The sequence below is a fragment of the Myripristis murdjan genome, chromosome 3, assembly GCF_902150065.1.
Source record: "Myripristis murdjan chromosome 3, fMyrMur1.1, whole genome shotgun sequence".
NCBI classification, from domain to species: domain Eukaryota; kingdom Metazoa; phylum Chordata; class Actinopteri; order Holocentriformes; family Holocentridae; genus Myripristis; species Myripristis murdjan.
This window is the reverse complement of record NC_043982.1, coordinates 18313917-18333620: the sequence shown is the minus strand read 5'-3', so window position 1 is coordinate 18333620 and position 19704 is coordinate 18313917. Positions and strand designations below refer to the sequence as shown.

Genomic DNA, 19704 nt, shown 5'->3' with positions numbered 1-19704 from the left:
ATGAAATTCAGAGCCTTAGTGCAGCACACTTAGTTATGCCTACACGGTGTCCTGTCTCATCACCTATAGGCCTGTGCAGCAGTACTCAGCAGAATATTATTTATTCATTCTGTGAAGTTGATGAGTCACATCAAGATTAGGTGTTTTCGGCTGTCTCAGTTCCCGGCCTTAGACATTAGATGATGGTGATAACCAGTCTGGTGTAAGACAGTAGATGTTAGCAGACATCAGTAGAATAGGCAGAATGTTGTTGACATGATATTTGGGGTCATTTTGCTTCCCAGCCCTAGACATGAGGTACCTTTGTTAGTCAGTCTTGTGTAAGCCAGTCTAGTATTAGTCGGTAGATGTCAGTAGATGTCAGTAGGTTATAGTTTGTTGGTGTTGCCTCCCTCTGGTCCTTGCTGTGTGTTTCCTTCTCCTGCTGTGAGCAGCTGTGTTGCTGTTTGCCTGACAAAGGCAGGGAGCTCGGGGCATGCACACACACACTGACACACACCCCAATTCAAATTCACATGAACACACACACCAACAATACTAATGTGGAGTACAGTGGGAATGAGGAACCTGCCATCTGTTTCTTTTTCTCTGTGTTTCACTTCCTAACTTCATTGTAGTTTGACTCTTTGAACACAGGTCTGCCATGGACTGTCTAGAGAGTGGTTGCTAGGGGTTACAAGGGATATACCACCATGTTGGAGGAATGGAACCAGAAAAAGACTGCTTTAGGGATTTATCTGATGCTCTTTCTGGAGAGACTTCCAATAAGTGTACAACTAGAATAAGATCACCAATATTACACGTATCCCAAAATAAGTAGCTTATGTCTAAGGTCAGGGCCTTAGTGTTCTTGCAATATTCACATGACTACTGAACCATTATTTAACAGTGAAGTGAAAGAAAAAGAGGTCTCAACACCACTTCCTTCCTGATTGTTCTCCTCATTTTTGCTACATTCTAATATCATTCATTTGTGAAAATCTCATTTTATTTGTTTTCATATGGAGGGACAGGCAATTACATTAGGACCTCTTTGTTTGCTGTCATTGCTTCAACATGGTGGCATGTCCCTGATGATCATTGGTAATCACTATAAGTATTCAGAGACAGGCCTCTATACTATAGACAGAAGCTATATTCTAGTGCCCCAAGGTATCCACACCACCAGATGGATCATGCTGCCTTCACCAAGAGTGTCGCACATGCATGCATGATGCTTTTATTGACTTGCCATTTCTTCATTTTCCATTCATCTCTACCATCTTGCACCACTACCTATCTCTGGTTCATCCTTCACCTCCAGTTCCATCCGTAGTCCTGGTGAGGGGAAGCCGACCTTTCACAGGAGAAGGTACCTATACATTACACCTATCATTTCAACTGTTTTCAGTATTGATTTCTATATTTTGCTTGGTGGGGTGTATTGGAAACGTGTGTAGAGATATTTAAAGCCTCACTTTTAATGCATGCTTGCTGGTTTACTGCTGCATTGTTGCTCTGTCACTAAAGGATTAGTATTTCAAATGCAAGTTTTGGTCTCTTTCACCCATTGAAATGTGCAAGAAATTGTCTGGTAGCTAGTTGGCTGAGAGACACTATAGTTCTGTGTTGTAATACGAACAATAAGCAGCCACACAAAAAACCCAGTGTCCCATAGAGCACTGTAATGTTGTGGAGGCTTAGAGGAGCAGGCTGTATTGAACCGAGGGTGACAATGGAGGTTTGTCGGGTAACAAATTCTTTGTGGTAGAATATGGCATTTCTGTGGAGGCAGTATTAAGTCTAAATAGGGGTTTTGATTGAATTTTGGAGGAGACATCGAGCCAGACCAGTGAAGACAGGATAGGAGTGATGCACCGATATTTTTGCAGTATTGTTATAGATATAGTGGAGCTACTGGAGGATTGTGCTAGGGACCCCGATGAAGAGCACAGCCTAGAGGAGGTCAGAGCTTAGACCAAAGTCTCAGAGTCTCCAAGGGTTTTATGGTGATGGATCTTCAAAATATTTTGAGATAAAAAAGATGCTTGATATTTTTTATATTGTAGCCTGAGGCAAGGTGTTGGACCAGATATTGGTGAATGTTGATCCAAGTAGTTGAACCAGGGAGTGACAGTTATAATGGCACCATTTGTAGTTGAGCTGGTGCCTAAGTACTTGGTAGGTCACAACCTGTTGCAGCACCTGCCCCTGCAGTCTGAGTAGCTCGTAGAGAGGATGTAGGGTGCCAGATGTCCGACGACTCATTTGTGTATATGGAGAAAAGGACAGGAGATAAAACAAAGCCCTGTGGGTTCCCCATGTTTAAAACAAGACAGAGGAACACCCCAGAAGCTTGTTTGCCACTTTTGAATGGGATGGTTAATAGTGTCAAAAACTGCAAGTGGGTCAGGGAACACGCAGCTGTTTCAAGGCTGTGGGCTGAACCAAACCATGGCCCTGAACTTTTGAAGAATATTGTTGATTTGAGAAAGTCTTGCAGGTGAGTGCCAATGACCTTTTCCAGGAAGAGATAGGCCTGTAATTGCCCAGAACCTCCAGGTCCTTAGTTGGCTTCTTGTGTTGGAGCTGATGGCAGCAGTCATGAATGCAGATGGAATAATTCCAGCTTGGAGAGTGTTTAATGACTTTGGAAATCAGTGAGATGAAGGGAGTCGGGATGGGATCCAGGAAGCATCTGAAGGATTTCATTTTGCAGATGGTTTCCTCAACTTCTAACTGAGTGAGTTACTGTAAATGCAGTGACAGAGAGGTGGGGGATCCCAAATAGATTGAGGCCAGGAAGAGATTAATGGCAGAGCTTATGGGTTGGATGCTGTTGGCCTCTCCATGAAGACCCTGCACTGTTTCACTGTTGTAGAACAACAAATACCTAGTGTCTCCAGAGTTGTTTTTGATGAGGCTGATGTAACTGTACTTTTCCTTTTTGAGGGACTGTAAGTTGGGCCTTTGATTTTCCCAGTTGAATGTTGAGTTTTCTCAGCTCAACCTGTTTGGTCCCTCTGTAATAATGTAATATTTTAGTGCTCATTCCAGCCACCATACCACAATAGTTTATAGCAACTGGTTCCACTGTGTAGTTCCACCGAACAGTTCCTCCTGTCTGGTTGAAGGTGTGCTGATCAGGGAATTGTTGGAATGAAAACTTGCAGAAACATAGCTCTCAGCAGCACATGTTTGGAGACCACTGCCCTAACCACCAGGCCACATCGTACAGCATTCAAGATGGAAATGCCTGCTTTATTAGTGTGCACTGTAATGGCTACCACTGTTGTGATTTCTGACAGTGGTGAATAGCATAACCTAGTGCAGCAACAGCAGTAAATGGCTAAACAAGACAGTTCATGACATTGTCACCATCCTTAGTCATCTCAGTAACTCCATCCTCTCCATATCCTTTCCCATCTACTCCACCATCACCCCTCCTTACCTCCCTCCACAACCCCATCACTCCATCACTCCTCCATACCTCCCCCTCCACCTCCCTCCCCGTTAGTATCAGCTGGTGCCCCCCTGATCCTCCCCTGAGCCATGGCCTGGATGTGGTTAGTTGCCTCAGGTACTGTTTGGATGTGTGTGATTGTTTTCTGCTTGCTAGCAACACAATCATCTACTTTGAATGCGACACAATGATTTACATGCCCCTTGATTTGCATTTTCTGTATGTGTGTGTGCGTGTCTGTGTCTGTGTGCGTGTCTGTGTGTGTGTCTGTGTGTGTGTCTGTGTGTGTGTCTGTGTGTGTGTCTGTGTGCGTGTCTGTGTGCGTGTCTGTGTGCGTGTCTGTGCGTGTCTGTGCGTGTCTGTGTGTGTCTGTGTGTGTGTGTGTGTGTGTGTGTGTGTGTGTGTGGAGTGTGCACGTGTGTGTGTGTGTGTGTGTGTGTGTGTGTGTGTGTGGAGTGCGCACGTATGTGTGTCTGCCCTGCCCAGTCAATCAGTGGCAGTCCACAGCACAGAGCTACAGCAGCTACTGTTTTTCAGTCTTGAGCCTGACCTGTCAGCTCTATAGCATAATAAATAATACCACTACTGGTAGGAGGTTTTGCCCATGCCTTATACTGTGACAGATGTAGTCATCTACAATGCACAGCCCTGAGGATAGGTGAGTGCTGCTTCATGCTGGTCGGTGATAATCCCTGAGTCATTACTCAGCTTGGTTCAGTTTAGTTTAGTGATATTTGAATGTGTTGGACTGATGATTTGGTAGGTAATCGAATGCCATACAAACCCCAGGGCTGAAGAGGAGAGAGATTTACTACTGCAGCTTTAACTATCACCAAGTCTGTCCTGACGCTATAGAGCTGCAGCCATATAGCATACCTCATACAGATAGTAGTTGTAGTTTTCCTGTTCATAATCATTGCATTCGATTTTTCAAGGACTCTTATTTCCAGTAGTAGATCGATGTAATTGGGTTTGTAAATCACAACAGCACGGCTGTATACTGATGCTGATGTTGGAAATCATTTACTGCTGCGTTAGCTGTAAATCTGCTCCAGAACCCAGTGATAACTCAGTTGGCTAAACACTGTGGACGACCAGCTGTGCCTGTGGACTGTGAATCTGTGTGTTGTGTTTGTGTGTGTGCGCGCGTTAGTGCATGTGCACTTGCTGTTGTAGCAGCAATAGGTGTGTGCGTTTGTTTCTGTATGTGTGTGTTTGCATGCATAATGCCGTGATGAAAAATACAGTGCAGCATTTTCGCAGAGGGACCGGGTTTGTGTGTGCATGCGCTTGCGTGTTTACGATGGTCAGACTTCCTTCAGCCAGAATCACCCTTGGCTTCTGTTTTTCTGTACAGCTACAGCCTGGAGGGCCTCAGTGAAGCCCGCGAGCAGCTTAAGAGCCACCGCACCCATGGGCCCCACATCCAAGAGCCTCCAAGGCTTCCTCGGCAGGAGAGTGAGGAAAGGGGCTCCCTGGGCTCTCTGGTCTCCCTGACGGAAGAGCAGGAGGAGGTGGGGGAGCACAGTGGACTGGATGAGCAGGTCAGTCATGACACTCATCGACTTTGACCAACAGATCTCATGTTTTCATTTTGTTTTGCACAAGGCCTCCAAGGCCTCCTCATGCACATCCTCAGTTCATGCCATGGGTTCATGTCCTTTGTCCTTGAGTTGTCAAGCACTTTGTGACCAACTGTGTTTTATTTATTCATTTATTTTTTAATTATTATCATTTAACAATACGTTTGACCTGATCCTTTTTTCTTTATTCCAGAAGTCAAGGAGGTATCGGCCTTTGCGACAGAACTTTCCTCCGATGACCCTACCGCTCACCAAGTCTGTATCCATGCTTGCCATCAGTCAGAGAGACATTGATGGTGAGTGATAAAACTTAGACTTGGGTTGATGAAAAGACAAAATGACAAATCGATGGGTAGATGGGCAGGTATCTAGGCACATGTCTAGGTCAGTAGATAGGAAGGCAGGTCAAAAGATAGGTACTGTAGATAGATGCTTGTTTCCTCAATTACTTGTTGGATAACTTGATAACTTTACTAGTTCTTTCCTGGGGTATTTATGTGGTCAAGCCTATAACCTTTCCCTAGTCTTTTTTTTATGTAACCTCTCACCCCTCAGCTACACTTAAGGGTGTATTTGGGGCCCATGAAAAGGTGTACTTTATGATTTCTTTTGTTGAGTGTTTACAGCATCCAGTATATTTTAGCTACCCACATGGCCATGCAGCAGGTCTGTGTTATTATTGGATTGTTGTCAGTTTGTTTTATTGAGTGATCAGTATCTGGTTCTTTCTCTCCCTCCAACCCTCCCAGCGGTAGGACGCCTGCGACGTAAGAGGCGAATTTCCTTCTCTTTCAACCTCTCCCCCATCCTCAACAAATCTAAGTCTCAGTTAACTTATCAGGACTTTTCTTCTAGTGATGATGAAGATAACTTGAGTAAGTACGCTAGCCTTAGCGGCAGTAGAAAATAGCAGTGATGCCAGAGCCAAAAAAATAGCAGCTACTGAGTAGAGACCTCTGCTATTAGAAACCAGGATCTGCCTTTCCTCTTCAAAGTACTATAACCCAGACTCAAAGCCCATAAGGTCAGGTTCTAGCTATTCTCCATGTGAATATGAAAGTTGAATATGCATTTGATTATCCTGCTGAAAAGGATTCAGTTCACATGGTGAAGGAGGCTTGTTTCAATGAAGGAGTGACGTCACAATATGATATCAGCTACACAACTACATACTTTAAGGGTTTATGATTATAAATCAATTGGTAATCAAGATTAGTTTGTTAATCATGACTGTAATTAACTGTAATTACTAGTCTGCAATTGTTAATCAAAAGAGGGTGACACATTTTTTTTTTATAACATGTTTACTATCTGTATATTTTTAACTACAGTATACATGAATGAATAGAAATCTTTCACTATTGACATATATTTATGATAATTCACTGTAGAAATTAAAAGTGTGATATATGATTGCACATAATTCCAGGAAAAAATCCACCCTAAAACACTTGGTGGTGTACTATATATTTTGAGAGCAATCTTGTTGTTTGGTAGTGTACTTTTCCTCATTTCTGTGGGTAATTGGCCATGTTGAGATATTTGATTGCAGTTACAACACAGCTTGATAGTAGAAAATTAGCTGCCTAGACCATGCATGTTAAATGTCCTGTTTTGCTGTCAGCCCCTCAATCTGAGGGACTGACAGCACGAAAGCATAAAAAGCTTAAGTCTAGATTCCCAGCTTTGTACCGGTGCTCAAAAAACGTTCATTCAATTTTTCATCATTTAGACTTATGTGTGTGTGTGCGCATGCATGCATGCATGTGTGTGTGAATTCAACATCATACATGGAGAAATTTACCACAGAAGAGACACAGATACTAATTTCTCTAACATCAGTGTCTTCAATAGAGCAAAATGGTATGCAGCCATAAGACACGCTTTATTTTTGAGTCGGGGCACAGCTGCAAATATATACCAGACGATGTTCTCAAACTAGTCAGCTAGTCCATATGATATATCACATATTATATGGCCATGTTATAAACTGAGATAGAAGTACAGGAAGCAGATTAAGGGAAAGTGGGTGCATCAGAAAAGTAAATTACAAAAATTACAACACTTACTGCAGAGTGTGATTGGATGCTGAAGGGCAGTGATGCCCAAAAGATGGAGTGCGGTAAACATTTCCACAAGGAAATAACTTCTAGTGACTTTTTTTTTCAAGCTGCTTGCAAAGTGAAAGCACAAAAAGAATAGTTTTGTAGATGAGTTGATATTGTAGAAAAACATAGCTATATCTTTCACCTAGGTAGCAGACTCTGTGCTGACAATCCCTGTTGAATCAAATGTGATTGAATATGTTGTTGGCCTGCCCTGCCCAATACTCTGTTGGCCTTGGTTGGATTACTCTAAATTTAGGTTGCATACAAATGAAGAAACCGGTGGAAATGGAGAGAAAAAAAGACTTTCAAACTGTGCACATGAAATGAAGAACTCCTTCTTCTCCAAAAGAAATTTAAGCTAAGCTTGTAAGCTTTACACAAAGGTGCTAAACTCTTCCTCTCTATTCTCATCTCCCATTAACTTTGATAAGATAGTTGTGGTGTTTTCTGTCTCCTTGACTGGTCAGGTCAGAACTTTGCCCTCTTTGTCCTGTTTTGGGTTGTTTTTTTCTCATGTGGCACAGACAAGCCATACTTTTCATATTTGTGTTTAAAACAGAATATTTGGTAGAAAGTCTTATTTATCAGGCATTGCGGTTGCTTTTGGAATCTAAATATAAATAAGATTAAAGGAAATCAAATAAGCACAGGCTTGAAAGTGTATAGCTAATGCACAACATGTTTTGGTTTACATGTGTTTGCTTTTTGCAGCCATATTGAATATATTCAGCCTAAAACCACAACTAGGCCAGAGAGTCACTGACAGAGCTCCAAAATACCAACTGGAACAATAGTTCATCAATATTAGAATTATTTTTCTAAACATCTCTCCAGGAATGTTTTGCTGAGCTCCAAGTTTTTTTCTCAGCCCCACCCTACTTCACATTCCCATTGATTCACACATTTATAGTCAAAGTCTCCCAGTAAAGCTGGTCCTCTGCTGTTGGCCTCTAAGCAGCTCCACTGGAACATCTGAAGCTTAAATGCCTTGCTCGTTGGTATTGAGGTGGCTGGTTGAGGCAGAAGAGGGCATATCACATTATTTATCCCTGCCTAGAGTTTTGTAGCTCAGATTTGACCTAACAACCTCCTGTTCAAAGTGTGATTCAATAAGTCAGAGAAGTCATTAATATTTAAACATTTAAGGGTGGCGGGTTGGCTCAGTGGTTAGTGAGGTCATCCTCCAACCAAACCTTCCCACGATTGATCCCCAGTGTGGCCAAATCTGTGGAAGTTCCCCGGTTGGCAGACCCTGCTGCTCAGCAACAGGGTAGAAAAAGAGAATTTCTCACTGGGGAGTATCTAAAAAAATCTGCTTCTGTATTTCTAGACTTGACAATGTATTGGTTTTCTTTCAGTTGTCCAAATCCCTAGTCCTAGTGCTCATCTCCTCTCCTGTTTCATTCCAGGTATGAGGTCGTTTTCCAGCACCTCTGGGTCCGTGGCATACAGGTCAGTCATACTGGATTATTGCTGTTCTCAGTGGCATCTCAGATCTTTACATTTTTAGCAAAAAGGATTCTGTATTGTATCAGGAGCATCAGCAAAACCCATTATGGTACTAAGAACCTTTTATAAAAAAGACTCTTCAGCACCACACTCAAATGATCCACTTTGAACTTCCATTGTGTTTTAAAGAACAATATAAAAATGTGTGAACTGAAGAGCCACACTGAGTTCCTTATTCCAATGTGCTATTTATTTATATCAACATATCAGAGCTGTTACATAGAACAACTATCCTAATCAAAGAAGCCTCCCTTTTCTGGACAAATGGCCATAAACATTGTGAAAGCAGCTGTTTCGCAAAGTTAAAAGTGTGCGTGTGCGTATGTGTTCATATTTCAGTATATCAGAGGAGGAACCTGGCCCATTGCGGAGTGACACTGAGGGAAAGAGTGTGACGAAGGTCAGCCGGACATTCAGCTACCTCAAGAACAAGATGTACAAGAAGACCAGGGTGAGAGAACATGGAGTTTTTATTTTCATTTTATGAAATAAAAATGTCTTAGGAGATGTGAAAAAACAAATATTCAAATACAAAAACTGAATGTTGCCTGTAGGTTATTTATCTTTCTCTTGCTCCTGCAGCAACACTTAGCTTTTTGGGCTTTGAGCTGAAAAGGCAGACATGCATTGCTAATGACGATGAGAGAGTGAATGAATGTTGTTGGTCATTTTACTGTTTAAATGAGCACCAAGAGGGTCCGGATGTCTCCAGTGTGCTTAGTGAATAATTTGTCTTACTAAAAGGCCTTCCTCTTCTTTAAACCTTTATAGGTGCTTGAGTGGAGCACTGCTATAAGAACGAGACTCTGTGTGTGCATTCATACATTTTGTTTGTTCATTCATTCATTTACTCATTCATTTTTTCATTTATGTGTAACGTTTTTGCCTTGCCGAGTGCCAAGAGCAATACAATATGCACTAAGTGATGCAAAACCATGACAACCTGAAACAAAATGCAATATGCATCCATGCCACCAGCCAGTGGGGTCAAACAAGTTTTCTACATCCACATACCAGCAAGTAGCCTGGTGCATTAATGAAATATGTTGGTCATTCTTAGTTATATCAGGACTGCTTTACCACAGCACTTTGGTGTTAGTAAGTGCAGTTTGTACCATCAACATAGTTTCACTCACTCCAATCACACATGAAACCCCACACACCTGTTCATCTGGGAACACTGTTGCTTAAGGCTGGGTTGAAGGTTAGCTGTCATTGCAAAAGGAGAGTGTTTCTCTTGACTTTTCCCTTCCAAATATTCCCAAATGGTCCATTTTTATTTTTTTTTTTTTAACAGAAAAGACCGCTACAGACAGTAAAGAGAGTTTAACCAGAGCAGAAAACTTTAATTTCAGCTCCCATGTTAACAGTTGTGCTATGCTAATAGACTCAGCCTTGAGTCCATTTTGCGATACGGAAAGACATAAAAACATTATGAAGCACAAGAAAATACACCATATTTTGCATTACATCAACACTGTTTATCCTACTAAATGTCTGACTTCTGTCACACTGTGGTAACACATAACCAAATTAGTAGAAGCTGTTTTCTTGGTTAATCACAACAAGATAAAGTTGGTACCAAAAAATGAAATTTAAAATTATTACACACAACCTAAGTTGTTGTTAATGTTGTCTACGGTATAGCCTTGATCATCAAAGGATATCCCAGCCAATGACATTTTCAGGGAGGGTATGATTAAAACTCTGCTGGTATGAATACACCAACTGACCTTCTGGGCTCAGTGCTTGGTCCTTTCCTCTTAGTCAAACTATTTGTCAACACCGTGTTCAATTCCACTGCTACACAGATGGTGCCCAGCTTTACATTACCATGAAATCCATAACTAGCTCTACACACTCCACCCTTCCCAATGACATAAAAAACTTATGAATAACCACAAACCTCCTAAAACTCAGCTGAGACAAATCAGAGGTCATTCCCATCAGTCCGATATCACTCTCCATTGACTTCTTGGTATTTTGGTGACATTGGAAAAACACTTTTTCCCATTCGTGTGGCATTTTTGTGCTTGCACACTGGGTTTGGCACAAGGGTGGGAATGGGCAGTGCACCAAAATGGAAGGCTTCTTAATTAAAATGAGGTAGCACAAGGCAAGATGTGCTATTTTGTTTAAAAAAAAACAAAAAAAAACAACAACAAAAAACAGTTATTGAATTAAGAGCCCAAAGGACCATATCAGTTCAACGTCACTTCAAATCCTGCAGCCTTCCAGGTCACTCTGGGTGTGTGGCTGTTTGGAGACCTGTTATAAACATGGCTTACTACACCAGATATCAACAAATCAGCAACAATGTGGATTCGACAATGGCAAGGGGCATTAACCATATTATAGAGCCAACATTTGGTATGCTTAAAATGCATTTTAGGTTGGGCAATCCAGTCTATTAACATTATACTGTGAGGGTGAGAGTTACCTGTAGCCATTCATTGACAAATTCTGTGGCCCATGATCCCCAAGTGAGTTACCAGTTCAGCCATCTAGCTGCTGAAGTTAAATACAGTGCCCTACTGTACAGAATCCCCCTCAAATCTCCTCAAAAACTTGCAATATGTCCAGAGCTCTGCCGCCCACTGCTGACCCACACCCCTTCCAGAAACCACATCTCCCTTGTTCTCCAAAACCTCCACTGACTCTCTGTTGAATACCACATCAAATTCAAACTCCTCCTCACCTACAAAGCCCTCCAAAATATTGCCCCGTCCTACCTTTCCTCACTCCTCCTACAGCACCCTCCCACTCGCTCCATCAGATCTGCCAACACTCACCTCCTCACCTCTGCAGTCAGAACCAAGCAGCGAACCTGGGGGGACAGGGCCTTCTCCTCCGCCACCCCCACACTCTGGAGCTCTCTCCCCCGTCACACCAGGAGCTCAGATCCACTTACATCTCATAAGAGTGCTATGAAAACACACCTCAAAAATTATAATACACCATTCTTTTTATTGCATTCTTCTCTTTTTTTCCCTTTTATTGTATGTGTATAGTGTTCCTTATCAGACTGATGTATCACTTACTCTTTTAAGTGTCCCTTTTTTTAAAGCACTTTTAAATTTAATGTATTATCAATATTATTATAATTAATATATGTCAGTGAAAATCTCTCTGACCACCACGTTATGAACTGTTTAATGATGTGACAAGACGTGTTTCTGTCTTAAACAGAAACATGGTAATTTACCTACAACCTATGTAAAATAGCACGTTCCTTTCTTGCTGCAAGTAAGGGAGCAAATCCAGTTTTATCATTGATTGGCAATTGGCAGTTTGGAAATTGCAGTGCTCAGTATTTCAATTTGGAAATTGCATGAATAAAACATTGCAATTTGGTTATTGTAGCAGTTAGTGAAGTGATTTGGGAATTTCATTAGTTGATTTGTTGATTTGAAAAAAAGTAATGGTCAGTATTCCAATTTAGAAACTGTAGTGGTAAAATATTGTGATATAGACTTCTTTGTGGGGCTGCCCCCTGAAAGTTCACAAATCAAATCATCTGTTGGAGACCCATCAGTCGACTGAGATTCTTCAAGTCACAGTTGTTTTTTTTTGTTTTTTTTCTTGTCAGTCAGTGTGCATTATAATAACAGTAGAAAATAGATAGAATCTTACAAAAATGCACAGGGATAACATTTCAATGAGGATAAATAAGGGGAATCAAAAGTATATTTTTATATTCTAGTAGGGCTTTTGGTACACTTGTTAAAAAAAAAAAGAAATCTAAATCCACATGACAACATGCGCTGCTGGTTAACTGATGAGAGAAGCTGAAACCTTAGGTGGTGTGAGCTGGTGTTAAACTAGGCAGGCTATAACCATGTCTCAGAGGAAGTATGACAGCATTTCAAACGTGTGAAGGAAAATGTTAAAGTTTAACACAAACTCTGTATGCAAGAATCTGTTCATCATTCAAATACATCAAACATTGCAAACCACTTGAAACGGGTAAGTTGCATAGCTAGTCAGCCATTCTGCAATTATTTGAGCAGATTTACTTAACATAAAATACAGTCAGTAAATCTATTTACAAGGCTAATTTAAAATATATGTTATGTGTATCTCTGCTAGGCCCATCCCACGTACAGTGGTGAAATGACTATGGCCCATCTGCTTGGTCCTCACATCCGCAATTAACCCAAAAAACTCTAAGTTTAAGGCAGCCGCTCACAGAGACATGGAAACGAGCAATTACCGACAGATTTCGTTACACTAGATATGAGACCTGTGAATCTTATCGAGGGCACAGGATTTAAGAAGCTAAAGAAAACTGTTATGAATCTTCAGATCATTGTACTGAAGTGCTGACCCTGAGTCGAAACTGCAAATTGGGCACAGCCTTTCCTCTTTGTAACCAGCAGAAATAGAAGACACTGAGAGGGAGACAGGAAGTAAAGCAGGAAGACAGTTGGCTGTTTTCTAACCTCAGTCAGTGCTTTGCTTTAAAGTGACAGAACCCTGAACAAGTTCAGGATATCCTCTGGCATGTCCTCTGTCAAAGGTCAAAAAAAATAAATAAAATAAAATAAAATAAAATAAAATAAAATCTATCACAATCTCAGCGCCAGGGTGCATGCATGAATACAGAAAATATTGAGCAAGTGGTGACAAAAGTTTAATCTTAAACAGCAAACACAACTTGACTTCAATAATCATCATGTTTGTCATATGGCTGCATGTATAGCTGACAATAAATATATTCCATAACATTCAAGACAATTCTCAAAGTACGCAATAACCTCTAATAAAGGTCCAAAAATCCTTAAAAGTCAAATCTAGTTTGTGTTAATCACCAGCCCATCTGTTTTTGGGTACCCACAGACATTTACTATTCATTATGAAGTCAGCACTGAAAGGGGAATCTAGTTTGTGCTGTTTCATCATACTGTCTGTACCAAATGTAAGAGAAGATTGCTGAAATGCCACTTCCTCATCACTGCTTCCTTGATGGAGTGTCAGTGCTGGTAGCATCAGCCACTCAGCCACAGCCAGGGATGTTGTACAGGAGATTCAAAGAGAGCTGTAGCTTCTCAGTAAAGTGGAAGGGTTGTTCGGAGGTGAGCAAACAAAGTCTTTGATTTCTCCGTCAAATTTCAGTGAAAGGCATGTTGATAGTATGTATGACAGTAGTTTTTGCAATATGTTGAAATGTCTCTTTAGGGCGCTTCTCTCCTTCGTAGTGAGCTCAGTGCCTGTTTATCTGCATTGTTTTGTCTGTTTTAATTTCTGGTTCAGATGGTCACAAGTGATTACTTTTATGCTTCTGCTGCAAAGTTACTTGTTATGCTTATATACATAGGATATATTTTTTTGTTTGTTTGTTTTTTTTCTTTTCTCATGCTTGTTCTATGTCTATTCCACGATGTTCAGCTGGTGGTTAAGAATAAGGAATCAGGCATAATAATTACAGGTGTGTGTGTGTGTGTGTGTGTGTGTGTGTGTGTGTGTGTGTGTGTGTGGTTTTGCTGCAGTGTACTTACTGAAAGTGTACTTTCTTTAGCCTTCAGTTTGTAGAAGTCTGACAGTGTGCTTCACTCTTGGTGAGACAGCTGCAGTTGCAGGAAGTAAGAATAAAGTGCAAAGTGTTGCAATGGCAATAAAACTGCAAGCTTCACAGTATCGTCAAGCTGCTGGATTAAATGGGCACTAATATGTCAGAGCTTTGTGGTCCTCTCAAACAAAGAGGCCCCGGACTGGCCATTAAAAAAAATGGAAACTCCATTTTCCCATTTCCTCTGGGTTTGGGTGGAGCCTCGGTGATGAAAAAGAGAGTAAGAGCTCTGTTCTTGTCTACATCACTGTATTCAGCTCAGTGTAGAGAGACGACTGACAGCTAAATGTGACTTCTCTGTGCTAGTGCAGAGACTGCAGGGTTTCCATTTGTGTAGGAAGACCACACTGCTATGAAGAGGTTTGATTCCTTGGCAGTGTGAATAAATCAGCAGTCACAAGTCCTGTCGAAGTGTCCTTGAGCAAGACACCAAAGCCGCTTTGCTAATACCTTATATTTAACCCTGAATACAAGCTCTCAGCTTAATGACTAAAATGTAAATTGTAAATGTGCCAGCCCGTGGAATTAATGGTCAGTTAATGTCAATAATCTTTGATGACACCTTAATATTTATTATATGCTTCTGTTGCTATTTACGCTGACCTTTAAAGCACTTTCCTCTAATTAGTAATGCTGTAAAAAACAAAAAACAAAAAACAAAAAAACTGCCATTTTCTCATCATTGTCTGTCTATAGTTTAAAAAGCTGCCTTTTTGCTCTGTCTGAGGCTAGAATACATCTAAACATTTAAAAGGTCACTTTGTCTCTTAATGAGAGAATTTGTTGTCAGCATAAACAAGGCATCACTTAATGAGCTAACCTCCCCTGCTGTGTAGCGCCATATCCGAGTTTAGTATTGCTCTGCTGGATTCAGGGTGCAAATTAACACCAGCAACCAGACAAATGCTGAGATACCGTGTTAGTGGCTGATAAGTTAGCCTAAACCACAGGTAACTAATCAGCGTTCAGAGCTGTGTTGTACTCTAAACACCTAGCGAGCTGGTAAAATGGTGACACAGGCCAATGAAAAAATGTTATTTTTCTGTCATGGCAATGTCAGTTTGTGTTCCTAACCCCTGTTGCTTCCACTTTTGCAGGAAAAGGATCGGGAGAAAAGGGAAAAAGACAAAGAGGGCAAGGAGAAGGACAAGAGGACAGTGAATGGTCATTTGTTCACACCGGTCAGCTCTGTCCAGGCAACACAATGCTCTCAGTGCAACAAGGCTTTGAACGCTAAGGAAGCCTTCCACTGTACACGTAAGTCCACAAGTCTAACTCCTTTTCTTTCTTTCTTTCTTTTTCTTTCTTTCTTTCTTTCTTTCTTTCTTTCTTTCTTTCTTTCTTTCTTTCTTTCTGTTATGCTACTTGTGAAAAACGCTGATCATGGCTCCTGTTGCTGTAACACTAGGGAAATCCTGTTAAGTGTTGTGCTCATTTATTAATGGAATTCATCTAATTAAAAATTTATTTCTAATTTAAAAAATGTGCTAAGCTCCCAGCATCGTCAAGAACAAGCAACACTGAAAATAAAGCAAAAAAGAAGCCAGCTCTTTGAAGAAAGGCTTGTAGTGGATACACAACATCAAGTATTTATTGTAGGCCGCTCTGGATAAGTGAATCACATTTATACTCATAACTCCTCATAACTTAGTCATAATTGCCAAATTATGGAGATTGTTAGTAGGGCATTGATCCACCAAAGGTCTGCTGAAGTGTGTCTTCATATTTCAAGTGTCTGAACTATACTGGAGGGATACTGCACTCAAAGCGTGATGGGATGTTAATTGATTCATTAACTTTGGGACCAGACTTGTTTAGAAGCATCTGCTCTTGATATAGTTTTTTTTTTTTTTTTTTTTTTTTTTTTTTAGCCCTTAGTTATTAAGCATTGTCTTTACTTTGGCTTTAAGCAGTCAGTGCCTGCCTTGCAAATGTGAATGTAAACCATACACACTTTGTTGAAGCAGCTTCATGCTCTGTGTGAAGTAGTGAAACTGACTAAACTACCCGGCACTAGAGTGTAACTGGAGTCTCACTACAGACAACAACATTACAGTTCTGAGCTGTTTTACACTGAAGCAGCAGCAGCAGCAGCAGGCCTGAGGCGGATGTAGTTTATTGCACAAGCCTTGGCATTAGGCCAAAAAAAAAGAGAAAGAAAGAGAGAGAGAGAGAGAAGCCAGCTCTTCGATGGATCACAGCGTTCCTCACTGCCTCGTCTCGATGGTGACAATCTGCCACGGCCGCAGACTGGCAAAACAGCTCTTGTTGTGCACACAGTCAGTCTGGTTCGGATGGTTGGAGCCACAGACAGTTGTGAGGGTGTATTCAGGAGCGTTTGTACTAGCAGATGTTTGGCTGATGTCCATTCAGCAGACAAATACAGTGATCCTTTGTCTGAGATTAGCTGGAGTCAGTGAGATGCTGACATAAAGCAGGAAAAATTCTTGTAAAACCAATTAAGAGTGGAAAATCATTAGAGGAATTTAAGTTAGTTTTACTGTGGAGCTCATTTTAAACCCTATATTACAAAACATAGTTAACATACCATGTACTATTTGGGGGATGACTTTATGCAAAGCTCTTTTGAGTGCAAACATTTCTAACATGGGTGGGCCCAGTGGGAATACAACCCCTAACCCTGGCAGTGGTGGTGTATTGTTCTGTCTGCTGAGCTACACATGATCGTCCTGCTGGGCTGATGCCCCTGAAGGGCATCAGCTAAATGTCTAACATGTAAATACAGTCCCAGTGATAGGTTGGGATGGATATGATATGATGAGAGCTGTGGATTTTTTTTTTTTTTTAATCATGATTATGTTTTACATTTCTTTCTGTAGGAAAAATGAATTTCTAAAACACACTATTAAATAAATGTATTGTAGCAACCAGCTAACTCTGAAACATGAACATGAAGTTATGGAGCATTACTGTCAAGCTACACTTTACCATTACCAGAGAGGGCGGTTCATCTCATTGGTATTTCCTGGTCGACCACTAATAACACCATTTTCTCATTGCTTCATTTTTTTTTTTTTTTTTGTATAAAGTTTTACAGTAGGCTATATGTATAGAACCACATGTTTTTGTTGTAAAAATCAGATCTCCACCTTAAATGTGCCATTGGTATCGCAAAATATTTGATAGCACAAAACTGAAACAAAGTATAACCATTTTTAGAATACTGGGAAACAAGAGTCCTCACTTGACCAGATGACACGGTTATAGATTTTACAGATCTTCTATAAAACAAACTGAACACAATGTATGATTATATGTGTTCCAAATGTTTATGTAAAAGAAATTTTCCCATGCAGTCTCATTTTTGTGCGTGCAATGCATGTGCATATTTGTGTGTATGTGTGTGTTTGTGTCTTTGTGTGTGTGTGTGTGTGTGTGTGTGTGTGTGTGTTTGTGTCTTTATGTGAGTGTGTGTGTGTGTGTGTGTGTGTGTTGTTCCCCAGCCTGTATCTCTTCTATTTTTTTCATTAGCAGTATTACCCTTGGTTGCATCACATGCTCAGCTCCAGTCTGTCTTTCATTAGTGGGCTGGTGAAGTTTCCTGGCCGGCTTTGGAAACCAGTCAGTATTTCTAACCCCCCCCACATCCCCGCCACCGCCACCCCACGGTTTTCACTGAGCTTTCTTGTTGCTCCGTTTTTTTCCAGACTGTAATGCCTGTGTCCATAAGAGCTGCAGGGACGGCCTGCCTGCATGTGCCAAGGTGAAGATGAAGGTAAGAATTTCCTCAAAGCGCCCCAGTATTGATATTGTATCCCTGTAGCTGATATTGACTTGCTCTGTTCATTTATGCTGTTGTTCTCTGTTTCTGTGGCTAGTTCCCCAGACAGCAGTTTGCAGTACCAGATTCAAGCTCCGTTCCCACAGTCACAATGAGGAATAAATGTGAGTGTCAAACTAAACCTGGATTTCACACATAATCTTCATGACCACAAATTTCCATCTCAGCCTAGGTTTCTAATTCAGATTTGTTTTACTGGGGCATTACTCAGTTAATCCCCCTTTGTGTAAGTGCGCTGCTAACTGCCAAAATAAAGGAAATGCTTGAGTAGTATATCGAAAAGCAGGTCTGTCTGGTCCTTTAGATGATTAATCACGTAAAATAATAGGCATCCCATCATGGTTTGGGCGTGGCATTGCTCCAATAAAGTCCAGTCACGTGAAGAATCAGTGCCAAGGCACAGTGAAGCTGTGGTAAACCAACACACTATTAAGACCCTTTATGTTTGTGTTTCCTCAGTTTTGGCAGCTAACTGCACCAGAGTTGGCTAAGAGGCTAGTTTCCATTCCTGTCCTCTAAAAACAAGGGGTCCTTAGGGGTTGTTCTGCAATCCAAAGGAAGTCAATAAACCTTAGGGGTCAAAAAGGATTTGTTGAAGAACCCCCATATGTTAGAGCCTCCTGGAAATACCATCAAGGTTCATGAACCCTTTGATATTATTAGATAAAGGGAAACTTTTTACTAAACCCTATGGGGAAATAGAATCACTGCAGCAGAAAATAGGGTACATAAAAAAAAATGAAGTTGAAATTAGAGTAGCACAAATGGAGGTTACATAAACCTGCCCAAGTAACAATTACAACACTGTTATGTAGATATGCATTGATTAAAAATGTGCAAAAGTATTTAATCCAGCAACAAGATGTGGGGAAAAAGGGAAAAGAAGCAGCAGTATTTTTGTCAATAGCAGAACTCACTTAGATAGAAAGCAATGTGAGATGCAAACATATTGAAAAAGGTGGACAATAATTTAATAAATTCTGTAAGTTATAAATATTTACATGCAGTACACAACAATGAGAGGAATGTGAGAATGAGCTGGTATAAAGGGGATCCACAAGGTTCCCTCTTGGATCCCCTGTCATTTTAATCTCATTCACACTTCTCATCAGAGTGCAGGCTGCTGCTAACTGTCTGTTTGTCTGCCTCTTGGTCCAGCCACCGTGACGAGGGAGCGCCCATGGTCAGCCATCTTGTCCCCTGAAGACCACTCCTCCCTGGCAATACCATCATCACGGAGACACACCAGCATCATGCCTTTCCACGGCAACAACCTGTCAAAGAGTCTCTCTATCAGCAACATTGCCGGGTGAGTTGGTGTGTGTGTGTGGGTGTGTCTATGTTTGTCCATGTGATGCTATTTTGAGCTTCATGTAAGGTTGCAAAGAGCTGGAAAATTTCTGGTAAATTTCCTGATTAATTTCCAATTGATCTTTTCAGAAACTTTTCATGGGAAGTTAAACTGGGGAATTTTGGAAATATTCCAAGTTGGATGGTTCTCTTACACATTTTTCTAGTCCAACAGCTTCTATAAAATAACTCAAAATTAACTCGGCTGAATAGGTTTACTATATCACCTTAATCTGAGTTCAATAAACCGAGCTGGTCCATGGAGAAGCTACTTCAGGTTTTTGTTCTGTTTGCCTTAATACCATTCATTAACTCCTGCTATTGTTTTTGGAGTGGAGCTG

General features: G+C 40.9%; 1 protein-coding gene and 1 pseudogene across 1 annotated transcript in view; one reads left to right on the top strand and one right to left on the bottom strand.

Moving 5' to 3' along the window:
* The window catches only part of sv2ba (synaptic vesicle glycoprotein 2Ba), a 163382-nt gene that overhangs the window by 108903 nt on the left and 34775 nt on the right, over positions 1-19704 (bottom strand). The gene's annotated exons all lie outside the window — the stretch shown is intronic.
* The window catches only part of LOC115378596 (A-kinase anchor protein 13-like), a 121042-nt pseudogene that overhangs the window by 70257 nt on the left and 31081 nt on the right, over positions 1-19704 (top strand).